The sequence below is a fragment of the Aedes albopictus genome, chromosome 3, assembly GCF_035046485.1.
Source record: "Aedes albopictus strain Foshan chromosome 3, AalbF5, whole genome shotgun sequence".
NCBI classification, from domain to species: Eukaryota; Metazoa; Arthropoda; class Insecta; order Diptera; family Culicidae; genus Aedes; species Aedes albopictus.
Genome location: NC_085138.1, coordinates 449,731,175 through 449,737,911, shown reverse-complemented (window position 1 = coordinate 449,737,911; position 6,737 = coordinate 449,731,175).

The following is a 6,737-nucleotide window of genomic DNA, read 5'->3' as shown; positions in this document are numbered from 1 at the left end:
AGAAACTGAATTAGAGTGCTTCCCACAGCTCCGCCAAGCCAATGCCTTATCCAAAAAGCAAAAATGTAACCTCGGTCACCACCAGGGTCACCAGGTCACTATATCGAACACATCTGCTTATTATACATGTATATCTTTTTGAAGAAGTAGGCCTTGCCAAGTAGGCCTTGAAAAGCTGACAGGCGCCCGTGGAGAAAAGTTTTCACCTCATTCTACACCAAGCTCTCCTACTGTTCACGTCTACTATTAATAAATCGTTACTTGTTACTGTTCAAGTCGGTGTTATCTGTTCAACCCAACCGCCCCAGTTCTTCCTATTACAATAGGTTATGGGCTCGTCAAAGGAAGGAATCCCGCAGCTGACCGGGCCGAATTACGAAAATTGGCGTTTCCGAGTCAAGCTACATTTGGATGCAGTGGAAGTTTCCTCGGTGCTAACGGGAGAAGCCCCAGCTGTAGGCGATGCGACAAGAGCGAAATGGGAGCAGACGGACAGGAAGGCCAAGTCGGTGCTGGTAGGATTCGTTGCGGATGAAATTCTTGAAGTTGTCCGGGAGAAGGAAACGGCGTCTGAAATGTGGAAGGCTCTGGAAGAAACCTTTGCGAAGCGGTCTGTTTCAAGCCAAACGTTGCTGAGGAAGCAGTTGGCCCGGTTGCGCAAGAAGGAGGGAACGTCCATGCGAGTCCATTTCAACGTGTTCGATGACCTAGTCCGGCAACTCAAGTCCGCTGGAGCCAAGATGGAGGAAGGTGATCTGGTAGCCCAATTATTCCTCACTCTGCCCGATAGCTATGATCCCCTGGTGACGGCACTCGAGAATCTGGCGGAGAAGGACCTGAAGCTGGAGACAGTCAAGCAGCGGCTGCTGGCTGAAGAAAGCAAGCGGGCAGACCGCCTGGATGACTCGGGTGAAGATATCGGAGCGGCGTTCGTAGGAGGTACTAAGAAGAACTCCTGGAAGAACCCAAAGAAGTTTACTTGCAAGTGCCACCGGTGCGGAAAAACCGGGCATATGAAGAAAGACTGCCGTGTGAAGAAACCGGAAGCTAATGCAAATGCTGCTGTTGGTAGTAAGGCGGTCGTGCTCATGGCAAACGGCGACGGTAAGAAGATCGAAGCTGGGAAGATCCGATTTTGCGTTGACTCGGGGTGCAGCGATCACCTCGTGAACGATGGGAGTCATCTGAAGTCCATGCGAAAGTTGAAGGATCCATTTGTTATCGATGTGGCCAAGAACGATGTGACGCTGGTCGGAAAGTATGCCGGAGAAATAAAAGGTATGTCAAACAAAGGAATCGAATTCCATATTCAGAACGTTGTGCTCCTATCGGATTTGCGGGAAAACCTACTCTCGGTCAAGAAGCTCTCGCAGGCCGGAGTTGATGTTTTATTCACTGGTCGTGAAGGTCCTGATCGTGCGGAGTTCAGGAAGGACGGAAATCTGATTGGAGTGGCGTATCTTCGTGGCAACCTGTACCAGCTAGAATTGGACGTTGGATCGAAGGGTCAAGCCAATATCAGCGTGGCCGAAACGAGTAAGTTGTGGCATCGCCGCTTGGGACATGCAAGCCAACAAGCCATGAACACTCTCATGAAGCACGGAATGACCACCGGATTTGTTGAGAAGCTTGAAGGAATCGGATTCTGCGATACGTGTGTGATGGCAAAGCAATGTCGGGAACCGTTCGACGGCGTAAGGGAGCGTGGCACTCATCCCCTGGAGCGAATCCATTCCGATGTGTGTGGCCCCATAGATCCGCCAGCCTGGGACGGATCGCGATATTTCGTATCGTTTATAGATGACTGGACACACTTTGCCGTAATCTACATGATCAAGCGCAAGTCAGAGGTATTTCGTTGTTTCAAGGAATATGAAGCTATGGCCACCACCCAGTGGCAGTCACGAATCAGCAAGCTCACAGTGGATCAAGGCCGTGAATATTTTTCGACTGAGCAACGGGACTACTACAAGAAGCGAGGCATTCAAGTTCAACCTACGGTGGCGTACTCCCCACAGCAAAACGGGGTTGCTGAACGATTCAACCGGACTTTGGTTGAGAAGGTAAGATCCATGCTAATAGATTCGAAGGTTCCGAAGAATATGTGGTCAGAAGCGGCCCTGACTGCGACGTATCTGCTGAATCGATGTCCTACGATGGGATTGGCCGGAAACGTAACTCCAGCCGAAAGATGGACGAGTGTGAAACCGGACCTCGGCAAGGTAAAGATTTTTGGATGTAAAGCAATGGCGTGGATCCCGGCTCAGCAGCGGAAGAAGTTGGACCCCAAGAGTCGCCAGACGATAATGATTGGTTATGCCCCGAATGGATACAGGCTTTGGGACAGAGCTGCAAGAAAACTTGTGATTGCAAGAGACGTCAAATTCAATGAAGAATGTTTTCCGTATGATGAGCAACCTGATGAAGCTAGCCAAGTTCCCCTGGTGATCCCTGCCCTGTGTGAGCCAGAGGGGGAAGCGTGCGATCCAATTGAAGAAGTTCCTCGTGAAGTAGCTGGTGACGACCCTGGTAACGAATCCGATGATGAAGCTATTTTTGAAGAGTTGGTAGAGGAAGAAAACCCTGGGGCGCTCCCTTCGCAACAAAGAAGTGACGACTGTCCAGAGTCAACCACTAGGCGCAGCGAACGGGAGCGCAGGCTCCCAGGTAAGTTATTAGATTTTCTAACGGGATTCAGAGCAACCTCTGCTGTAGGACTTTACGATACTTCAGATCCACCTCAATGCTACAATGAGATCGAGAACCGTGACGACCGGGACCACTGGCTGGCGGCGGTGCGTGATGAGCTGCAATCAATGGACAGCAACCAGGTGTGGCGGCTAGTGAGACGTCCTGCTGGAGTGAAACCGTTACAACCAAAGTGGGTATTCTGCCGTAAAGAAGATGCTGACGGAAACCATGTGAGGCACAAGGCTAGACTAGTCGTAAAAGGATTCCTCCAGAAGCCCGGGCTCGATTATCATGAAACCTATGCCCCGGTAGCCAAGCTGACGACGATTCGAGTAGCTTTAGCTGTTGCGTTGCAAAGAGGACTAATCGTACACCAGATGGATGTGAAGACGGCTTTTCTGCACGGAGATCTTCAAGAGGACATTTATATGGCAGTACCTGACGGTGTCGAAGCGGATCCTGGAACAGTCTGCAAGCTACAGAAGTCGCTGTACGGGTTGAAGCAGGCTCCCAAGTGCTGGAACGAGAAGCTGAACCAAATCCTATTGAAGCTAGGATTCAAAAGATCACAGCATGACTATTGCTTGTATACCCGCGTCGACGAGAGGGGGAATGATGATGTCTACATAGTGATATACGTCGACGATTTGCTGATCATGGGAGCACGGATCAAAACGATTGAAGCTGTGAAGAAAAAGTTGTCCCAGTTTTTCAAGATGACGGATTGCGGCATGGTCCAACACTTCCTTGGAATGAAAATCGTCTATGACCAGGAGTCGGGCAAGATGAACTTTTCACAAGAAGCAAGTATAGACAAGGTTCTGAAGAAGTTTCAAATGCAAGATTGCAATCCAACAAGAACGCCGATGGAGAAAGGGCTTCAGCTCGTTCGCAGTAAAGGAGAAGCCATAGAAGAGCCGTACCGGGAGGTCTTAGGCAGTTTAATGTACATTATGATGTCAACTCGGCCGGACATTTGTTTCCCTCTTGGATATTTGGGACGATACCAGCAGCACCCTGAGCAAACCCACTGGACGGCGTTGAAACGAGTGGTGCGGTACATGAAAGGCACCAAGGGAACGTTTTTGAAGTACCAACGGAACAAGGATACCGAGCCATTAGTTGGATATGCCGATGCGGACTGGGCTACTGATACCTCGGATCGAAAGTCGGTGAGTGGATTCTTGTTTCAGGTCTACGGGAACACGGTATCGTGGTCAAGCAAGAAGCAGACGTCAGTGGCTACCTCGTCCAGTGAAGCTGAATACATAGCCTTGAGCGCGGGCGTAGCAGAAGCGATTTGGCTATCCGGACTCTTGGCTGACCTTGGCGTGAAGATTGCGAAACCTGTGACGATCTATGAGGACAACCGTGGCTGCATCGGGATGGCCCAAAATCTGGAGTGCAAACGGGCCAAACATATCGATATCAAGCATCACTTTATCCGTGACCACATCGCATCTGGACGCATATTGGTGGACCCATTCGAACCGATGATCAGTTGGCAGACATTTTTACAAAAGCGTTGGACACCGGAAGATTCGAACAACTACGTCGGAACATTGGACTCCACGATCGAGAGGGGGTGAAGAAGTAGGCCTTGCCAAGTAGGCCTTGCCAAGTAGGCCTTGAAAAGCTGACAGGCGCCCGTGGAGAAAAGTTTTCACCTCATTCTACACCAAGCTCTCCTACTGTTCACGTCTACTATTAATAAATCGTTACTTGTTACTGTTCAAGTCGGTGTTATCTGTTCAACCCAACCGCCCCAGTTCTTCCTATTACAATACTTTTTCGTATTGTTAAATAAATCTCATCAATAAAAAAAAACCTTAAATTCCACAACTTTTTTCATTAAAGGATGTAAACAAACCCGCTATCAGCAACCAACCACGATATAGTAAAGGACACTATTTCAATGGTTACGCTTACCATGCTGTTTATCGTTGCGCATAGTAAAATTGACTAAAAAATATGGTTGTAAAGAACCAAAAAATGTAAATAAAAGTGACATGGTAGATTTAACCCCGTCCATAGTAATTTCAAACAGGATTCATGGTCTACCAAAATCAAGTAGTAAAAGTTTTTAATTTCACCCTCGATACGGTCATAATTACCATGTCCCTTTTTTCGGTGCAGATTCATCAACCCACACTGAAATTAATTTTGTTGTCGTTTCCACCGAATCCATGGTAGAATTAAGAACTGTACCAACAATTTTCAACCGAATGCAAAATTCTGTTAATTGTACTGAAACATTGTCAATATTACCATGCGTGTATTACTGTTGACTAAAAACATTCTTGGTTCTACTATTTGGGCATTGTAATTTCGACCATGTAGACTTGAATGTTGCGCGTCTTAGATAAGCATGGTCAAAAATACAATGTCAAAATAGTAACATCAAGAATGTTTTTAGTCAATGGTCTTTACGCATGGTAATATTGACAATGTTTCAGTACAATTAACAGAATTTTGCATTCGGTTGAAAATTGTTGGTACAGTTCTTAATTTTACCATGGATTCGGTGGAAACAACAACAAAATTTATTTCAGTGCAGTCGATATTTATTTATACGGATTTGGTGCGAGCGGAAATCGATTTATCTCCATGTCCTCCTCCAATCTATAACTTAACTTCGGAAGGGGTCCGCTGTGTAAATCATCAGATCCGCTAAATAACGCATCACTTCCGAAGTTAAGTCCGACAGATGGATTTGGAGAATCATCGATTTTCGCTCCCACCGAATTATGAATTTCTACAGGATTAATAATATCACAGACAAACAGACATGACACTTCGAACATTTTTCCGTAACATAAATTTCATTAAAAAAACATCACAGAGAAACAGACGTCACACTCTCATTCACGCAGAAAAATAAATTGTAAACATAATTAAATTCTAGTTCAAATCAATCGATTGTTCAGTTTGCTATAGTGACAAACTGATTTCTAGTTTAAACTGAACTGTTCCATTGTTTGATAATACAAATATTTTCATTTGCCTGAATTTGTGACAGTTTGTTAGAACAAACAGAGATTTGGTAGTTTCAACATAAAATAACCGATTGTTTCAAACGACTGCACTTTTGCCACAAACAAAGCCGGAAAATGATTGTGTTGGTGACGGCAGCTCCTGCGGCAGCTCGGAAATCTATTTTTAGACACTCGGCAAGCGGATGGAAGCGAGAACGAATAAAAAAGGGCAAAAATCGAAACCGACCAACTTTTTGTGGGTGCTGTCTTGAGTACCTGCGCGTTATCCATCACGGCCAAAACTGCACTTGGAAGTTGGAGTTATGGCTTTTCTACACTTTCTTCGTTGTGGCGATGTTGGGGTAAGAATTTTAAAGATGTGTGAGTGCTTCTGGGCCATGTTTATGGTCCCCATTTTGTTGAAACAAATGAAGATTTTAACGTTATATGGAATGATGGGAATTTATTGTTTTGATCGATGAACTCTTAGTAAAAACAAAGAAATATAACTTTGGAATAAGTAAATGCTCAGTTTGGAAAACAACCATGCGTTTTATTGTTTTAAACAAGCCTCATTTTTCTGCGTGTTGCTTCCAATCAATCACCTTTTTAACGGTTGATTCAAACATTCAGTAGTAGGTCGATCTACCACTCGCGGCACTGGTATCGTTACTGCTCCTGTTTGACGTTTGCTTGCTATCGCCATCTAGTGGCGGCCCGGCCAAACACAGTACGTTTAGCATATTGAGTGATTACGCTTCTGTGACGAAGTTTTTTAATGAAAGTGTTACGTATGTTTCTCTGTGGTATAATCTCCTTTAGGACAGGAGGATTGACACTTCCTTTTCTAACCGGGAAATCTGCATTTATCCGTTCCTACACTGAAATAAATTTTGTTGTGGACACTACCGATTCCATAGTAAAATTACTAACCGTATCTATAATTCTCAACCGACAACAATTTCCAGTTAATTCAACTGAAACACTCTCAACTTAACTAGCAGTGCAGTTAAAACTACCAAAAATAATCTTAATTTAACAAATGAGCATTGTATTTTTAACCATACTGTG